Below are 20,227 nucleotides of genomic sequence, written 5' to 3'. Positions count from 1 at the left end.
CCTTGTGTTCGGAAGGCCATGATGGAGAAAACAAATGAGAGCAACTGAGGTTGCTGTTCAGACATAGACAAATTTGTCTTTCTGCCTTGCATGTTTGTAATCACATGTTCATCCAATTCCTACACTCTGCCATTCCTGTTCCTTGTCATCTTCTGTTCCTCTGCTCTGGGCTCACGGTAAGCGTAGGATCTGAAGGCAGTTGTGAGTCGTAAGGAACTGTGGCATTTTGGATGCAGCAGGGCTGATGTTACTGTGGTAGTATTGTTATTAAGATTGAGATAATGATAAATGGACATCACACTAGATGGTACTGAAGCGATGGGCGCTGGTGATGCCATGGGACATGACTGCCCAGCTCTGTGCCTCTGTTTGCCTTACAGCCTTTCAAGAAAGTTGTTGACTTCATTTCCCAAGTTTTCTAATGTTACACCAGTTTGTCTTTTGGGTGGACGTTAAGTGTTTGCCATGTGTGCCTCAAGGCTTTTGAAGGCTGATGGAGAGCATTTTATACTCTCAAAGTTTTTAACTATTCATTCCCCAGCCTGGCTTTGCTATCAAATACAGCTGTCTAGAGTCCTGGCTGGTAGGACCCAGCAGCAGAACCAGAAAAACCCACCTACGGTGCAAACCCTTTGCCTGGGAGCGATAGTCCCAAACCCTAACTACTGTTTCCATTTACTGCCCTTTGAGAAGAAAGATCTTAAACTTCTGTAACTGAAAGATTGTTTCAAGGAACATATTTAAAGTACAAGCGAATTATTTGCGGTCCGGGTTTCCATCCTGAGTTTGAGTCACTCTGCAAGTCATGACGTATTGCAGGCAAAGCTTTGGGCCATGGCGGGGGTGTGATGGAAATTGGTTACTCTGCTGGGAAAGTCACTCTCAGTGTGACTCTTAGCAAAAAAACTTCCTCTGGCTCTTCCATAGCAAAGTGAAGATTTTTACCTGGAGAAAAATAGAAAAGGAGGTCGCTCGTTAGTGCATTAGATTAACAGAGATTCATTTCAATCAAAGTGTTGATAGGAATGAGGTTTTCTTGTGTGTCTTCTTCCTTTGACTCTGCACTATCACCATTAATGTTCTGAGCTACTTTTAATGTATGTTAATTGAACTGCGAAAGTAAAAACCGTTCTTGCTGTACAGAAGGAACTTAGTATTGTTATATTGAGATAAACACGGCTTGTGTTTAGATGGAATTTGGACTCTTATTTTGCCCAATTTCATCTCCAGTTGACTAACACATACGAGGTTAGTTTTTCAGGTATTGACAATTAACAGTACTGTTTTTCAGCTCACTTTCAAACCCAAGTTCTATATGCAAATGTGTATTTGTGAAGGTGGAAGCAGTAATTGAGAGAGGTGTTGTTTTTTTCTTTAAGGAACAAAACAAAAAAAACCCCAAACAAAATCAGAATCTTGGTACAGTACTTTAGTGGTGGGTGCTAATGGGCAGTAGATGATTTGTGAGGTAGGAAGGGGAAAGATAGTACTGTTCCGAAGATCTTGTAACAAAAAATGAAGTGACTTTTATTTTCTCATTTTTTCCCCTTATTATTAAAAATGTTCTTGTATTATTGACAGGAGGAAAACATGTTCTACAAAATACTCACCCAGTAGGAAAATAGATCTGCCCTGCTTCTGGGTTTTAATGTTGCTTCATTTGTTAAAGTATCTTTCCCATTTACTTGATATCTGTCCTATAATTTCAAATACAGAGCAGTTTTCAGTGAGAACACAGTTAAGGTCTGTAACTGGGCAGGAAAATTGATAGAGCAAAGTGTGGTTGCCCATGGCCTGTGTCTGCAGAAAGCTGAAAACCCAGGTTGGGCGGTGGGGCAGCAGGCGTTCCAGCCAGCAGCCTGGCAGAGAAAGGGGTAGGTCACCTTCCAGTCCCGTCTGTACTCTGCTTTCACAGGCATATCTTCGTTCAGGTGATGAACTGGATCAGGAGGCTCTTCTGGTTGAATAACACTGCCTCATGATTTGCCTTCCTCTGTTTATTTCTTTTTTTTTCCTTGTGTGTTTTTCAGGAGGGCTGGCAATGCTCTGGCTTCCCTTGCAGCTGCTGGGGAGCAAGGGGTGAGCAGCTGGGGAGCTGAGGGGCAGGGATTCGCTCGTGCTTTATCCCCTAACAATATGTTTATGCTTAAATGTTTGTCAAACTGTGGTTTTAGTAGTTCTGTTACTCCACTTATTAATGGCTAGAAGTCTAAATCTCACTTCTAAACATCTGTGTAAGGTATTTATTATACCTTTGTCAATATACTTCCCCCCTGCCCCCTTCATTATGATGTGTGGGATCATTGGATGAATTGCTCTTTTTAATTGAATTTCTTCATAGGATGCTTTTGTAGAGTGGCAACTGGTTGGAATCTGTTCAGAGAAGACTTTGAACAGAAACATTTGTGCATGAGTGGCCTCAGGTTGAGTTGGAGTTGTGATATATCATCCTTACGAGCTAGGGGCTACAGCGCAGGAAGACGCTCAGAATTTTTTCCTTCTCTTTGAATTGGATCTTAATGGGTTTACGCTGCCTGAATTTGTCAGACATCCTATGGAGTTAGAAGTGTCATTAAAAAACAGAAACAAATGTTTAAAGACTTTGAAGTCCCTTCTGAAAGGTTACTTTTGCGGCTAGGAATACTTAACAGAAGAATGGATGCTGAGAGGGACTGCTGGAGGCTTGTGCCATCCAGCTCCTGGCAGGGCTAAGGCTGGGGCCATGTCCTGGAGAATTTGAGACTCTCCCGGGAGAAAGGTCCATCACTTCTCAGGGGGCATGTGGCTGTGCTTAGCCACCCTCATGGCTTTTTTACATCCAGCCAGAATATCCCTTAACGGAGTTCTCCAGCCCTATGCCCAGTTTCACCGCCTCTGTCAGAGCTTTCTTGTTGGGTCAGTATCGCTATTAGACATGATAGTAATCCAGCTGGATTGCACATCCAACTGTGTGTGACTGCCTCCTGGGTGGAAATAGTCATGTTGCCAAAACTGCTGGCTGTGCTTTTACTGATGTACCTCAGGTTTCCATGTGCAACAGCATTTCTCTTTTCTTAGGAATTATGGGCAAGTTAAACTGACTAATGTAAAAGTGAAGGAAACAGTAAATAAGGGTGCTTTTTAAAACATAATCTTTCTAAAACTGGACTGAATTTTTAATTCCATTTCTTGATTGGTTTATCTCTGTACTGTGATGGCTGGGTTTGTAGTTACTTTCTTTCCTAGATGGTTTTGATTGTCTGTGTATTCACATGGAGAAAAGTTAAGTATGAAGATGGATTCTATTTATGCTGAACAGGTGGCTCAATTTGGAGCCATTCTGCCCGCTCTTCAGCATCTCTGAGGAGATCTTGGTAGTATGAAAACTAAATTACCTAGATGAAGGTCTTCTAAGTTTAGTGCTGAAACTAAAATAAGTGTTGTTTGTTGTTTCAGATAGTGGTGTACATAACTTTGTTGGAGAGTCCTGCCTTTCACTGCCTGGATCCTTTTAACAGTGTGCCAAAGGTGAGTGGTTCAAGTTCAGTGGTTATTTTTGTAACTAAAGATAATGAGTGAACTGGATGTATTGCTTGGTTTTTGCTTCTGTGCAGTGTAGTACTTGAGATTTTTTTTTTTAAACTGCTGGATGGATGATTAAATAGCAAGTCTTTTTCCTTCAGCGATCTGAGACAAATCAGTTTTAGCTCTTACTTGCAGAAAAAGACAAGAAAAAAGGATATGCTCAGACTATTAATTAAGCACCAGATATTGCTACCACTGCTTTTTGGCTCCTGTCTCCCTTTACCTACTGCTTTGACTTGGGACGTTTTCCCTTGAAGGTGCTGTAGACAGGATGTGGTGGTGTGGGAGGTATGGAGGAGTAGTGGCCATCCATAGCCTGTGGTGGAGCAGGCTTAATATTATTCTTTGATTGAAATCTAAAAACTAAGTAATAGCTTATAAAGCACTGAGAGGAAAGGAGGTTTGGGTTTTCTGTGGGAGTAGAACAGAACTGCATTCAGTATATATAGAGTATCTTCCTGGGCTGGCTCTGAAGACCTGAAGTAACCTAATGAAGCTGATGTTTTCCATAGGATTCATTTTGTGGTAGAGTCTGGCTATCTTTTTTCTGTTAATTCATGTACCCTGTTGTCTGTTTCTAGTATCTGTAGTTATCTCTGTGGCTTAGCAGAGATTTATTAACAGAAGCTTTTAATAAAAGGAAACCTCATTACAACTGTACCAAAAAAATAAAAGCAAAAAGGCAGAACACTGAAAGAACTTTCAGCATTGTAGTGGCTGCAGACTGAACAGAAAACTGGGAATCTTAGTTTCATTCGTTACTTCACCAGGTGGATTTATTATTTCTTACTCCAATTCTCTGTTTATAAAATAAAAGTAATGTTACCTTCTTCAGAAGGAAGTTATGAAGGCTCATTATTGACATTTTGGAGCCTTTAAATGGAAAGCAATGTATGAAGTCCTTGTGTGCCTTGATATTTGTTGTGAGTTCTGTTAAATACTTGTTCAATGAAGTGTTATTAGATGTTGAAATTAGACTTAATTTGTTTAATAAAGTGCAGGTGAACCAGTTAGAATTAAAAATGCAACCCAGTCTTAAGTATAACATCTACATAAGTTTTTGCAAATTATTCAGTTTCCTTCAAACTGACAAGGAAATTCTGAAGTACTAGAATAGAAACTCTGAGATGCTGCAATTGGCTCTTGCGCTACATTTTCAAATTATCCGATATATGTCTTTAAGTGTAATGGACGAATTTATAACCCTGGCCTTTCCAACAGATCAGAGTATAGCCAATGATTCATCAGACTGTAGACTTAATCATAGTAAAATTATTCTATTTTTTCTACTAAAATTTCTACTCAAAATTAAGCTTGTATTTTACCAACTATGTCCCAAATTTTGTATTGATTTCAAATGTGTAATATAAAAGTCTTTAGAGTTTTATCTTTGGAATCTCTTTCTTGTCATCTTTTATAATAGCTTTCAGTTAAATTTTCAGTGAAAAGAATTTTTAAAAAAAATCCACTTATTTGTTCAAGGAAATAGGTGTTTGGAATCTGAGTTATAGATTTCGAGTCATCTTTATTTGTTGAACTTATTTCTGTGATATTTGGCTTATTGAGTAATTTTTTCTTCTACTCTTTAAAACAAGAAGGGGGGAGGGGAGCCAAATATGCCCAAAGTGAAGGTGTTTACAGCAGGTGAAGGTTTTCTATACTTCCCAAAAAGGCAATAAATAGATAGTAGCTCACTGAAGGGAGGAGAGAAAGAACTCTTTGGACATCTCAGTTGACAGGGGGTGTAGGAGTCTGTCTTTTTTTTTTTTTTTCTTCTTTTAAAGTATGGGTACCTAGAATACTTGCTGTGTCCAATGAGACAATACTTAGATTTAATTTTGTTACTGAAATTAACTTCTGTATTAATATTTTATGTCTTTTTCCATCCTTTGTGTGCATGTTTCCGATGGACTATGTTCAACTTGGTAAAGATGTGATTCTGCAAAACAGGGAGCATTCTAATGCCTTTCCTGAAAGGAAATGAATGCATAGGTGTATGCTCAGTAAAGCCTACACTCGAAATGCTTTGTTGAACCAGAACATAGTAAACCATTTGCCCTTTGAAAATGAAATGCAGTTGACAACAGAGTAAATATTCACAAATTACACTCAAAATATTCTTAAACTTCACTGAACTGCAGACGATAATGTGTCATTATAGGATTTTGTTGAGTCAGAACTACAGTGTAATTAGTATGTGGTTGTCAAGATCTGCCAGCTCATCTTTCATCTAGCTGGGCAAGCTGGCTTTTTTCAGTTGTTTGTTTTTGTTTCTCTCTCTCTCTCTCTCTGAAGAGAACTATATGGAAAGCACTCTTTTTTAAAAAAGAAAAGATCTGTCATGAAGCCTAATGTTCTGGCAATTTATTGCAATCGTTCAGTTGTGGCAAATCCGAAACTATCTGGAAAGCATTTAACCTATTTTAGAACATCATGTTGTATGTAGTGGTATTCTGTACTTTTGAACTTGTTCCTCATTCACTTGCGGTCTTTGAATCAAAAAATAAATTTCATCTTGTATTTTCATAATAGAATATTTTTAAAAGTGATTGCAATATTAATATGTGCCTTGAGCAGTTCTTTTTTGTATTTTAGAAAAAATCTTCTGGGAAGTGTTCTTTAATAGTATAATTCTTTAAGACTTCATACACCTTTATGAAATGTACTGTTTGGTTCTTCAGGGATACCTCTGTACATATCAGGAGCAACAGGTACAAGCAAAGTTATCAGTGTCCTAGTACTCAGCAGATCTGCCAAAATGCGATCAGATGTCAATGGCTGCAGTACCACAACATTTGGTGGAAAGCCCAGTCTGTAAAGGTACTTGGAACAACTGTGAGGCCAACGCACTCCTCGTGTTGTCAGACTGGGGACCTGCTCACAGCTTCTGAAAGACTGATCTTCCTCATTTAAAGGAAAAAGCACCACAGACATTTCAATTTGATGGAACTGTCTGCGATGCTGTACCAAAATAGTTCTTGGTATTTTTCTATGGATCAGCATGTTTCTAGTTGTTGATTTTTGAGGAGTTTAAACCCAAGGAAAACAATCCCTGTTCTTAGTGTTTTGTATGAGATAGTTATGGGAAATTTGGATTCTGACAGTAATTAAGAGAATGAAAGGTATGTACTGAATGTACTGAGTGGATGTCTGGATTCCTTTCCCTTAAGAAAAAAATGTTTCCTGTAATTACATCAATTATCCCAGGTGCTTAAAGTGTTGCTTTTAAGCCTTCGAATGCAACTTTAGCATTACTTAAATATATTTACAGACATTTAGTATAATAAATGAATTTGTAGAATACTGCCCATTATGCTATGCTAGTGGCAGAATACTTTCTAACCTGTAATTGTGGACGGTAGGGAGAACACTTTCATCCCATCCTACGCCCCCATAACCACAGGTATACACCCCACCCCCCCAATAAATTGATCTTCCCTGAATTACATAATTTTAGTATTTTCTCTTTTGGATTTTTTACACTTTTTCTATTTCTCTTTGTAGTTATTGTAGTTCTTCACATGAAAATACAGGCATGCTCTTATTTACTAATAGTATAAACTAGATTATTAAGAATCACTTGTCTATAATTTTTTTCCAGCTTTGATAGCTTCAGGTGCAACTCAGGTTTGTGGGTATCAATGGTACCTGCTATGGCCCACAAATGGCCATTGCAGTATACTTTAACTGCAATCCCTATGGAGTCCTCATCAGAGGACACTGTACAGCTCTTTCATCAATACGTGAAAATTCAGTTCAATAAAAATAAAACAATGACCACGTTCTTCCTGGTGGAAGTAGTTTTGTGGTTTGATAGCTAATGTGGACTTCGGCTGTCTTCTCATCCAGCATGTTAGTTTTTCTGAGCCAAAAAAAGCTTTGCCTGCTGAAAAGCATCTAGCATGTTGCTCATGAATATGGCTATTAGTTAAGCTGTGTGTATAAAATAGCTATATATGAGTAGGCTAAGGTTAAGCTTGTGCCCCACTATATTCGTGAACTGAGCACAGAACACTCGGCGACCAACCTTGGTGTCTTGATGAGTGTTCAGAGGAATGCCACTGGCAGAACTGGTTACTGAGCCCATATTTCTGTGGCTTCTAAATAAACATATCCCTGCATTACACCAGTTTCAGTTAGATTTGAATATGCACTGCACTTCTCAGGGACAACTGATGTGGCCAAGAATATGATCTTGAGAAACTCTTCAGGGTAGCTCATGTAGTTAAGCTACGTCACAGGGAGGTTGTCCCAAGATGCTGAACGCGTTCATGCCTTAGGTGAGTGTTGTACGTGGAGGCATACGTCGGGGAAAGTCAGCTTGAGGTTTTTGGGACGCGGGGACGGGGAGCAGTCCTTGCGCCAGCGCTGTGCAGTGCAATAGGGCCGTATCAGTGTGGGACCAGGTCAGTGATCCCAAACCCTCCCGACGGAGGAAGCAGATTAGCGGCTGAGGCCACAGTCACCGACTTACTCCAAGATCTAACTGCCCCATAAAGGAGCTGTTGTCATCTCCTGCTTGCAAATGCCTCTTTGGGTTTCTGAGGTGTGCTGTCCCTGTTCCATAGCTCTTTGGGGCTGGCTGCTTGACTGGTGCTTTGCAGGAGCAGGTACCCAGCCAGCGTTGGTGTAGGTCACTTAAAAAAATCCGTTGAAGGCTTGTTCCTCCATTTGATAACGGCTGGAAGGCAGTTCTTCTGGTGTGGAGGCTTTGAGGGAACTTTAAACGCTTCATTGTTCGTGTTGGAATTGGTGTGTAGTAGAAATACAGCTAAAGCCATAAATGCGTCTATTTTCAGTAGTTCTGTTAACGTATTCCATACAACATCATGTTCAAATGGTATGTGTTACATCAAATGTATTATGGTATTAAAAAACAGTTTGGCTTGCTGAAATACTGCCTTTTAACGCATGGGAAGAGACTGCACATGCAGTTCATCTCGTTTCGTATCTGGCGAATGATTTTGCGTGTGTTATTCTGGATAAATGCTGAAATTGGTGAATTTCACAGAACAGAAAATGTTTAAAGGCTAGTGTGGTATATTTGCTGTGGAATTCTGTTTCTAATAATTCTGTTAATTAATCTTGGATTACGATTACTGTTTGCACTGTAGTAACAAAGCTCGAATTGTACTGAGCAGAGAGGACTGAGAAAATGATCTTGTCCTGTTTTTTTAAGCCAGTAGTAACATAAAGCATAGAATACCATGTGTACAGATACAAATGTTTTACAGTCTATTTTTCTTTCCCTGACTTGGAGAGTCTCACTTTAAGACATCACAGCCTCCTTGCATTCTCCTGGGTTTAACCCCCGCTTTCCTTTGTGCTGTCTTTTTCACACCCTTTTGTTTCAGGGTTCCCCTGCAGCTCTCATCTTATCCCTCCTTATTTTGGAGGCTGTTGTCTGTGTCAGCTGCTTTTAGTTGTTCCCCATAATAGAGCCTCTGTGCAGCTTATTTTCTACCTGCTCCATCACTCTCTCCCCCCACTAACCCCTTTCTTTTAAATGATCCTACTCCTGCTTTTTGATTCAGCAGCTGTATGCATAATCCTTCCAGCAGGTCCCCTGCTACTGTCATTGCTACTCACACTGTTCTTTTTCCTCACTAGTTTGAGTGCTTGCGTTTCTTTTTAGCCTGTCTTTTCCTTGCAACTGCTTGTTCCACCTCTTCCTACTAACCTTTACAATTTACCTGTAGCCTGATATTTTTTTTAATGTGAAATACAGACATCTGAACAAATGTGTTCCTATATGCAAGTTAAATATCTGCCCCTCGTGGCAGCTGGCTGCAGCGGGTGATGTCGGAGACATCCTTTCCCTGAAGCAGCAGGCAGTTGGGGGATCTGGATTTTCCCAAGAGGCTGATTTTGAGTTCTCCATCTTGCACTAAATCAGTAGCTCTTTGTCTGTCACTTGGCACGTTCTTTGATAAGCTGGGTTGTCTCATACCATTAGTTCTCCAGTTATCACATACCAGCCCCAAAAATGCTGTTGAACGAGGGTTAGACCTCTCTTCATATTTGATCTCTGAATTTGTTTTTCAAGATTAAACAGTCAGAGTATTAGTTTTCCTTTCTTAGTTCTCCCTGAAGATTACTGGATGGCATTTGCTGCCAGCCCTGGATTTGTATAAGATCTGGAAAGGTCTGTTCCATTATTGCTGGAGAGAGTGCTGGTTTATGATGATGAAGATCAGCGTGCCTGGTGAGCTGAAGTATTTATCTCAAAAGAAAAGGGTGTGACATCCTTGGGTTTACTGCAGTGTTTTGACTAGAACTACAAACCTTCTGTGTGTGTGTGTGTGTGTGTATATATATGTTTATAAAACTGGTTTTAAAAGTAGCTCCTAAGCAAGGTTTTGACAGTTGTGCTCCTTAGAGAATTGAATTTACTGTCAGAGGGATAATGGAAACTTGCATTCTCAACTGCTGACTTGTGCTTCAGGCACTCATTGGATGCGTGGCTGCTATAACATACTTTCTGACTGCAGTAAGTTACTGAAACTTCAGGAAGTCTTGACCTGTGGGCTGTAAGCCTTCTCCCGTGAAACCGGTAACACATCATCGTGTGGCCAAAACGGGGGTGTCCCGTATGTGTGCTGGGCTTATGTCCAGCGGTGTGAGGAGCGGCTGCTGCTGTGTACTCTTCAGCAAAGAAGGTGTTGCAGCAGAGACATCAGTAGGTGGTTGTGACTTGCTCGCTGGCTGCGCTTTAGGAGGAGAGGAGGAAAATGACGGCACTAAGCAGGTCACTGGTCAGACTGAGGATTCTGGTCTGTAAGTGGTGACTGGGCATCTCTTCATCCTGAGTCAGTACCCTGACTAATTCTGCAGAGTCCTTAAAAATAAGAGAAACAGCATCTGATGCAATGACACAGTCTTGCTTGCCTTTATGGAACTAAAGCTTGATTTCAGGGTTGAGTTTTTTAACTACACACTAGAGGAGCAGGAACGAGGCATCAAGTAACACTTCAGTCCCAGACCTGTTCCTCAGAACTTAATTTTCAACTGGAAGCTTAAGAACAGGAACAAATAAAATAAAAAAGCTTGGTATTAGCCACTTGAAGCATTCAGAGGTTCTGTGATGTAGGAAAGGAAAAGGGATCTTTTCTGTAAGTTCTCCCTGAGGTCCAGGGGGAGAGGGGATACATGTGTCTTCCCCTTTCTCCCTATTCTCTTCCCCACCTTGAGGTAATCTGTGAATTTTTATATACTTGCTCCTACTTTGGATAAGTCAAGGGATTGTAACTTGCCACTCCTTTCATATACTGCTCCACAGCTCCCAATATTTGTGTATGAAATTTCTTTAAAAAGCCTTTTTCATTGAGGCTTGATGCAGATTTGGTAACACTATTGGCTTCTCTTCTGTTGTAATATAAATTTTTAAATTTGTATTAATCTAGAAGGAACGAGAACTCTGTGGCTAAACTTCCAAATTTCAGACCTGTGGTTTTGAACCTGTTTTTCCTTTATTTAGTCTTTGTTCTAGCACAGATATTAATCCCCACAGTCTCTCTCCATGTTTGGAAATTATTTGGCTACTTTTAATTCCCTTTCACATTTGTTGATGCGTTTTATTGTTATCTGTTGGGAGTAAGGAAGAAAATGTGTCCATGTGCGTGTGAGCATAGAACATCTTCATCAGTGTAAGAGTATATAACATTTCTGTATGAAAGGGAATGTGATATAGCAGCCAAAGCCAAATGTTTAATTTTGAACCGATTTGTTTATTGCAGGGAGATTTTATTCAGAAAAGTGAGCTGTGAAGAAGTTTCTGGCAGAAGATAAAACAGTAGGAGGAGATTTAGAGGAGTTTGGAAAGATTCCGTTTTGTTCAGGCACTGGAGCTGAGAGTAGGAATAAAGGAGGATGAGAGTCTGGCATCGCTAGGCAATGTTGGTCTCTATTGAATGTATATTTTGCTCATGGAAATGTAGACTCTTCTAATTGCTTATTCTTGGTTTTTGGTAACTGTTTCTATGGAAAAAGTCAGATATTCCTAGTCTTTATCCGGTAAAAGTTTACTTTCAGAAGCTTACCTTTTTGAGCAGCAGTGGAAAATCATGTTGGGGTAGTAGTAGTGGAACAACTGTTTAGGTTGTCAGCTGCTCTAAGACTGCTTACACAGACACCAGAACAGCAAGGTGAGAGTTCAGAATAAGGAGCATCTTCCTAACATGCTTACAGCAGCCTGCATTCTCTGGAGCACGGCTGGCAGAAGGGTTTCAGTAAATCCCCTTTCATCCGTTTCCCCCTTCAGTGAATGGTGTTTCTCTCTTGGTTTTGCGTCCCTCCCCTTTGATTGAGGATTTAACAATGGCTGGCTGCTGAAGTTGTGTGGCAGAGCACTTGCAAGTACTATTTTTTAGAAGAGGACCTCATCTGAACGGGAGGAAGATATGTAAGAAATAATTTGATTGAAATATATGAATGCTGCCAACATTCCAGACCAAAAATGCAGTCTTGACTTTAGATTTAAAGCATTTTTAAGAGCTACAAGACAGGTCGTTTTGAAACCTGTTTTATTTGGAAAAGCATGAGGGATAGAGTTTCCCCTGCACTTGTGTTTTGGGAGCAGTAAGAGAGGATTCCTGTCTTGACTCTGAAGAGCTGTCAGATGGAAGGAGAACAGATAACTTCAGGGGGAGACTCGGGGGATGGCCCTTTCTTGCCTGGGCTGATACTTTCCCAGTTGTACAGCATTAGCACAGCAGTCAGTCTGACTGACAAGAGACTTGTGAAGCTGCAGCATTTACTTATGTCTCATACGAGGTCCAAGAGTGTCTCTTTATTTAAATTGTGCTTTCTCTTGGTATGTGTTCCTATCAGGAAATTAAAAGGATAGCTTTCCGAGTAACTATCTTGTGGTCCAATCTTCTTCAGGAAGATGTACAGATTTATATGGGAATAAATTTAAGAGTACTAGCTGTTTCTTAATGAAATCCAACACTGTATCTTTTAAGCTGCCTCTTTGGCTACATACATAAGCACAGAATCAAGAATGTTATCTTGCATCCGGTGATTATTTTTACCTGTATTATTCAAAGACTCTGCTTCTAGAAAATAGCTTTTTCCGTGAGAAAGTCTCCTAGATATGACAAATAGATGTTCAGTAACTCCAAATTCAGGTAAAAATCTGTGGAACTGTGTGTGCCTGAGAGTTAAATTGAGAAGCATCTTACTACTTTTTTGTGCTGCTACATGCACCTTTTTATATTAGACAAAAGTTCTGGTCCAGGTGATAAAAAAAATGATAAATCCAGAAGTCCAAGATTTTATTCAGTATTTGAAATGACAGTAAACTGGAAAGCTCACGGCAACAGTCTGAACAGGGCCCGTAAGTTACTTAGGGCTCTGTGAGCTAGAAAGTTAAAAATTGTTTTAATATAAGTATTTTTCACATTTTCCTACTGTCATGAGGTAGATTGAATGAGGTTTTTTGTAAAGCAATTGATAAATTGCTTAAGACTATAAAGTGAACATTGTCTAGAAATGGACAATGTACTCTTTTTCCTTAAACAGCTTTGGTTGGGAATAAATGCGTTTTTGAACTGAACAAACATCTTTTCCTCTTTCTAGTTAAAAAGTGAATATATGATTTTTCTATTGGGGAACAGAAGGTCAGCAGTTCAATTTTATTTTCAGCATTTTATAGACAGTTTAAAGTGAAATCCCTTGAAAAGTAGGTAGCAGTGTTTCAAGGGATTAGCAGTAAAACGTAGCAATCCACAGTGATTCTGAGCTCTGTCCTTCTGTGCGAGATCAAGGTTAAACTTCTTATGTCTGAGGACTGTTCTTTGTTTATACAATACATAAATGTACTAACACTTCCAGTGAAGTGTAATTCCTGCAGTCCATTGAATGTTTGAGCTAGGGGAAAAGAAGCAGCAATGGATGCAAATCATTCAAATGCCTTTTTTTTTTTTTTTTTTATCTTGAAAGAAATTCAAGGATGTCTCCTTTATAAAATTTCATGGTGTTCACCCTATCTTGAGTGGCTGGCTGTTTTAATTTCAAGGTGAGAAGGAAGGTTTCTTGACAGTGAGTATGAAAATGCACAAACAGCGGTACACTTAATTTGTTCTTCTGCAGAGCATGTTTCACCAGTCTATCATACAGATAATATTACCTAAATGTCCTCTCAGTAGAGTGTCTGGATTTTTTTTTCTTCTATGATCTTGTGTGCTTGGCTCCCTCCTTACCCCCTTTTTGTAAGGGACTGTGGAGGGGTTGGTAGGTATAAAATGATTTCTAATTTTGTCTTGCGTAGACACCTAACGCACGTTGTATTCTTCCTGGACTTTTCCTCTCTCTTCTGTCTTGTTTGTTTTTTTTATTTTCATGTATTTCCAAAGGTATAGGTAAGCTTAAATGTTGTCTGCTGGGAGGAGTGGAGATACAACAGTCCAGAGCAACACCAACAAACATTAAGCCTATCTGTGTCTCTGACTTAGTAGAAATACCCGTAAACCAATGCGGAGGAGGTGTGGCCGTTAATCACTGCTGCTGTTTTAGAAGAGAGATGAGGTCTCTTTTCCCAAAAGTTTCCTTTAGTGCAGTTGAGCTGTTTATTAGCAGTGTGGCTTTTCTGAAACTGCTTCTAAAAGAAATCAAGAAAAGGTGAGCCGATGCTCTTTTCTGACCCTCTCGCTATATTTATCTAAACGTGAGGCAACGTTTGGGGTTCTGTTTTGTTTACTCCGCAGCCGAGAAACATAGGCCAAAAAAGCTGCCGCCTCCCTGTTTGTCTCATGCTGTTTGCAGCTGAAGGGTCTGAAAATGTCCTTTCTGCACGGTCTGGCTTTTACCATTGCTGTCCAGAACGTGGAAAACCATCGCTCTTGATGGCAGTGCCTTCAAAACAAAGCAACCAGCAGCTTTTTGCCCTAATAGTGGAAAAAGTCACCGCAGATCGGGTCAGCCGCAGTGGTTGCATCTGCGTAGGCTGCTGATGGAGGCAGAAGAACCTGCAGCTGCTGCCGGCACCTGCCTGAGCCCTGCCTGCTGGTGGAGCTTGCAGCAACAGATGCAGGAGAGGGAGGTTGAGGGCAGATGGTATGAGCAGGGGGGGGCTAAAGGCTGGAGGAAGGAAGGGGTTGGTAGGAAGGGATGTTAGCTGGCTGTCTGCGGTCAGAGTTGCTTTATATTCAAGACATTTTTTTTTTTAACTCTTTTTTGACAGACTAAAACCAGCGATGATGACTTAATAATTCATGCTCCTTGTGTTTTCTGATAAATATATAATAGAAGGGCATGACAAGATGCAATTTTGTATAGTCTTCAAGGTATGGGGAAATACCTTCTTCCAAAAATACCATCTGGGTTGGATGAAGCACTAATAAAATCATCTAACTACAAAAACCCTCTCTCTCGTTTTTTGCCTGGTCTTTATAACATTGCCGGTACTGTCTGTTAATCTTTGTCTTGCTTTCCAAATGAAATAAAAGTACAAATTTCTCAAAAATGCCCCCACCCCCAAACAAGCTGAAATATGTTTGTTTGGGTTTTTTAATCCCTTAAGGTTGTCCTTAGCCAATTTCTTAATAGTCATCCCACATTTATGGAAAGACTTGAGCCAGGTTTTTATTATAACTGTGTTGGTGACCATACTCAGCTTCAGCTTAGCTAAAGACCTATTAGAGTGTTTTCTCTGTAATTTCTATTACTAACATTATCTATCTTTTAAGCATAGGTAAGTTATAAGGCTCCTAACTAGTATTGCAAAACTGTAACATATGTTGCTTTTTGCTGTAGAATACCAGCTTTTTGTCCTTTGAAATAGAATTTTCAATTTAAATCATCTGTCAGAAGCTAAAAATGAACACTGCCTACTTTATATTAGGCATGCTGTTCCAAAAAGGGTATAGAAATATCCTCTTCTTTTTAAGTTAGACATCAAAAGATTTAAAAAAACTTAGCTTCCCGAAACAGCAGAGTGCTTATCACATAAATAGGAAAGATAGTACTTCGTATTATGTGTTTTAAAAACTGTCCCATTGATTAAGCATTTATATCTTGAACTGCCCCAGACCAGGAAATTTTGTGGCGTAGCAGTACTACTAATGAAATAAAAAAAATAAGGAATTGGGAAGGTTAGCTGCTATGAAGGTCACAACATGGAACGGTGTATATCATATAAAATTAGGGTGGTATTGCATGAATTAATAGAAGGCCAGAACTGGGTTTTGTGTTCTTTTAGTGCTGCAGCAGCCTACCTTGTCATAGTCTGGATGACTTTCTCTTTTCTACCACTAGAGATGTAGCAGGCTAAAGTATCTGCTAGTTTCTCATATAAATGTTAGCAATTTTATTCTTACCTAATAATATTGTCCAGAGTCTTACTGTTCTGACAGCATTGTGTCCTCTTCTTGCAACTTCAAGTTTTTCCGAGACAGTATACCTCAAAATTACGAAGCTGTATTGGTCTGAATAATGGGCAGTTGTGACTGTGAGGTGACTTTGAGCCATCAGAGACGGTCATCACTAAGGTTCTGGGCTGCACACAAAACATAGGTGGGTCTCGCCGAGGAGATGCAGACAGTGATTAAAACTATTTCTTTTCCTTAAATGGTAAGCTTACATTTGAAAAGATCATCTGAAGCAGTCCCTGCTTTTTTCATCAGGGCAGACTGATTCGTGTGAACATTCATGAAAACACTGGGTGGGAAATTTTTTTTACAAACATCATTTTGTATGTTATTATATAAACATATATAAAGTGAGATTTCTTTTTTGTTGAATGGTAAAGTGCTGTACCGACCTCTTAGCAGGAAGGATGTATTTCTGGGTGTTTATAATCTGTATTCTCCTTTATTTCTTTGTGTGTCTTTTAAATCTAAGCCACTTACAAGACAAAAAACAAGCTTGGCTTTTGTGCTTTGTTAGAGCTGTGCAGAAATTCGTTACCACTAAACTAGTCTTGAGGTTTCCTGTTTGCAGTTGTTCTGTAGCACAAGATACAAGGCGCCAGAGCGTAGCTGCAGTTGTATTAGAGATTGGGATATCAGATATGTTGTGGGGCCGAGAGAAGCAAACATTGCTTAGAAGCTGTTGGAGGCATCCGGTTGAAGAAACAAAACCCCAAACCTTGCAGCATTGTGCCCTGAAACAGTGGCAGGTGATACAGAGAGGGAGAGGGTGTGAGGTGTGCAGGGGCAGCATCAAGATGAAGTTATTTAGTACAGTTCTAAATAACTGGTTAATTAAGACTGATCCTTCACTTTTTTTGAAGATATACAACCTGCTTATACTTTAGCAAGAAGTATCATGTAGAAGTGGGCCCGTGGCAAGGCAGTCCTGCATCTGATTAACTGTTTTACCGGGCTGTATCACCCTCACAGTTTTACTTATAATTATTCTTCGCCCCCCCAAGTGACTCATAAGGAAACCGAGTACTTTGGCACCTAAGAACAGATGTCTCGGGACCTGCCAGAATGGCTCACGGTGTCTGCTGAGCCTGCCTTTGAAGTCAGCCCTGCGGCTGGACCTGTCCTTTGGCTGGTTGTTCATCTGTCCAGCATGGCTGTGGGCTTGGGTCAATTGGTAGACCTAAATTGGGAGATCAAATGAAGTGAAAAATGTACTGAGAAAATAGTTTGTTCATGCCTATCTTCCTTAAAAGCCTTTTGATAAGTACTAATTGCACATCCATAATCTGCTGGTATACTGTGTGGAGTTTTTTGGGGGGGGTCCTTTGTCTGTTTCCTTTATTTTTCTTTAGGATTAGAGTTCATCTGACTGCTTCATGGTGTTATCAAGGATCATCCAATTTATGCTTTCAAATTAGTGGCACAGCTGCAATTCTCCAGAACTACTTCGTTGCTCTAAATTTTTGTCAGAGTTGACACTAAAACTGTAAAAGCTTTGTGCATGGTTCTGCTATCTTGGGGTGCATTTGAAGATTAAAAGTGTTTAATTTCTTGTATTGTTTTCATACCCTAGTTAATGACAGAGAAGAAAATGATTGTCATTGTAAAATAATCCCATAGTGTAGAAATAAGTGTTAAACATTTTTTTCCTACATCATGTGCAGGAAACTTAATGTTCTATCTAATTCTGTACTTATTCTATTGCTAATATTTAGTTTATTCCAGATGCAGTTTAATAACTTTTTTATAGTTCTTAATGAGCTAAACTGCAGTTTTTTCATAGCCTCAGTTTGCATTTCCTGACTTGAGCTTGTTGCTATCAGTTTTTCCTTTTCAACTGACCAGGGAGAGGGGACACAGAAAACTTCCAGAGCTTTTTACCTCACTTTTTAAACAGAATATTCTTTTAACCATATAATACTTCTTTCATAAATGCTAAATTGTGAGAGTAGGTTGGGAAATGTAATAAAACATTCCTCCTTTGCAGTGGATCCATTTATTTATATCTTTATTCACGTTTATTCTTTACAGCTTCCACTTATGCTTGTTTTCAGCTTTGGAAAACTGACCCTCCTAAATTACCAACAGCAGCTTCTATTGATTGTGATTGTGTCTTCAGTTTGCACATCAAAGTAAATTAGATAATAATCACTTGCACTTACTCAGCTATCACTTTTAGTGCTGTAGTCAATGCATCCTAATGAGACCTAATAGTGAAATACCCCAAATTAATTGTAAAACTTGTGTTAAAACAGTCAGCAATTTTAGGCAGCCCAGGTATCAGTTTGGCACCTCAGAACTGCATAGCAAGATGATGAATGTTTGATCACTACAGCTATTTGGTTAACTTCCTTTAAAAGAAGGGGGGAGTATTCTTACAATAATTTTTGGTGCAGTGACCTCTTTCCAAAGAAATGTGTCCCTTGGGATGGATTGACACACATTATATGCAGTATTAAAGTGTTAAACTGCAGCAGCAGTTAGACAAGGTGGCCTTTATGTGATCCATCTCCATTTGTCTAGGCACCAGCAAATAGCCCATGTAACAAAGCATGGAAGGGTTTTTACTGGTTTTAACAAAGGGCTGCGATTTGCCATAATTTGGGTCAGCTTGCTTACTCTTTCTAAACCTCTGCATTTTGAGATTTTCTTGTAGCAATCATTTGAAATATATTTTGCTTGGTTTAGGTTAACTTTGGCCTTTGCAAGAAGGAGATGATATTTTCCTGTTTTTTCAGACATACATGCTTTAATTGTCAAAAGTGCTGTGTTCTACTGGAAATTGCTAAAAGTATGTCCAAAAGGTGTATTCTTTTTCACAAATTTTCATTTGAATTCACATTTCTGTTCTTTTTAATGCATTCTGAGTTCTGTCTTTGAGTTTGGTGCTTTACTGATCCCCAAGAACTGAGTGGAACAATCTCAAATGTAGAAATGCTTTTTTGAAATCTTTCTATATGTCAAAACTGTTCATCCAGGCTGATTTAGAAAAACCTAACCACACATGCAACAAAGAGAACAACTGTAAGTGAAAACAAAGCTTCAAACCTCCTGAAACAGTAGGCAGGCTAACCAGAGATTGCATCTTCAAAAATAAGAAAGCTTCAGACTTAGAATGCGCTTCAGATGAAGTGATCCAATACAAGTTATTTTATTAATTACAGAATACAGTAAGCACATCCGCTTACTATGAAAGAGGCCTTGATGGAAAGAGACTTTTTTTTATTTTTTCACAGCTGTGATACCTTAGAGGACCAAATACTGCCTATTTGCTGTAGCTTACAAAAGATCAACCAAGTGGACACCACCAGATAGCTGGCCCGCCAGCAAGATGTGCTGGAGGGTTCCAAACCCATTTTGATTCAGAGTTTGGGGCAGGAGAAGGAGAGAGGATGTTCAGCCTCAAATCTTAGAGAAAACTGTGATACGTCATTAGTTAGCTTTTCATTCTCCCAAGACAATTAACTCAAGACATAATTACTATACAATATTATGTAATGTTGCATAGCAATTACGTGTTTTAATGTACATCAGTGTCATGTAAAAGCCTCCGTATCAATTTAGTGCCTTTCTTTCAGTGTGTCTTAGGAGGGCATCCAATTCCAGAACAGTCTGTTACATCAATTGTCACTTCCTATTAATAGAATTTTTGCTTGTTCCCTTGGTGAGGGATTAAATTTCAAGCATTACTGTCAGTCATTTTTCAGCCATGTTCCTTTTTGCAAAATAAATTGTGAACAAGGAGAGCAACCGCTTCCTTTCTCACTGCGTCTTTAAAGCTCAACCATACCTCCTCCTGTTTGCACTATACTAACTGTGTATCCCTGATGTAACCCTGAGCTTTCCTCCTGAAGGCAAGAAAAGATACTGCTTTTCTGCCCTTTGGGCCAGGGCATTAAACTAGTGGGAGTGCTAACTTGTTTCAATCTATAGGAGAAGGTTCCAGTTCAGGTGGCATGCTGGAATGGATCCTTTCTTACTTAGCATTGTGGGAGAAACACATTAGACCTATATGGTAGGGGGAGAAATCCAGGCTTGGTGAAAGATAATGAGATCTGTGTAACAATTGTATATAGTTTGATATTTGAAATAACATCAACTGAGCAAATCTTTCACATGGAAAATCACTAGCAGATTTAAAAGTTTGTGGGAGCAAATTCTCTTCAGGTCCTCTACATTTTAGTTTCCATAACCTCAAATACTGCTTGCATGGTTCAGTTTTAAGCATCGGTTCAAAACGGCATAAGTGGTTGGTTGTCTTTGTTTTCTTTCTAACATTGCTAAATTCTTGAATC

At 39.4% G+C, this 20,227-nt stretch overlaps 1 protein-coding gene across 1 annotated transcript in view; it reads left to right on the top strand.

The window, feature by feature from the left end:
- Positions 1-3,433: 3,433 nt before the first annotated feature.
- The window catches only part of NCK2 (NCK adaptor protein 2), a 53,716-nt gene continuing 36,922 nt past the window's right edge, over positions 3,434-20,227 (top strand). Inside the window, exon 1 of the mRNA XM_075057313.1 lies at positions 3,434-3,507. The gene's annotated coding sequence lies outside the window, so the exon portion shown is untranslated. The remainder of the gene's footprint in view (positions 3,508-20,227) is intronic.

This window comes from Buteo buteo, chromosome 25 (assembly GCF_964188355.1).
Source record: "Buteo buteo chromosome 25, bButBut1.hap1.1, whole genome shotgun sequence".
NCBI classification, from domain to species: Eukaryota; Metazoa; Chordata; class Aves; order Accipitriformes; family Accipitridae; genus Buteo; species Buteo buteo.
Note: the sequence above shows the minus strand (reverse complement) of the source record. Positions and strands in the feature narration are given on the sequence as shown.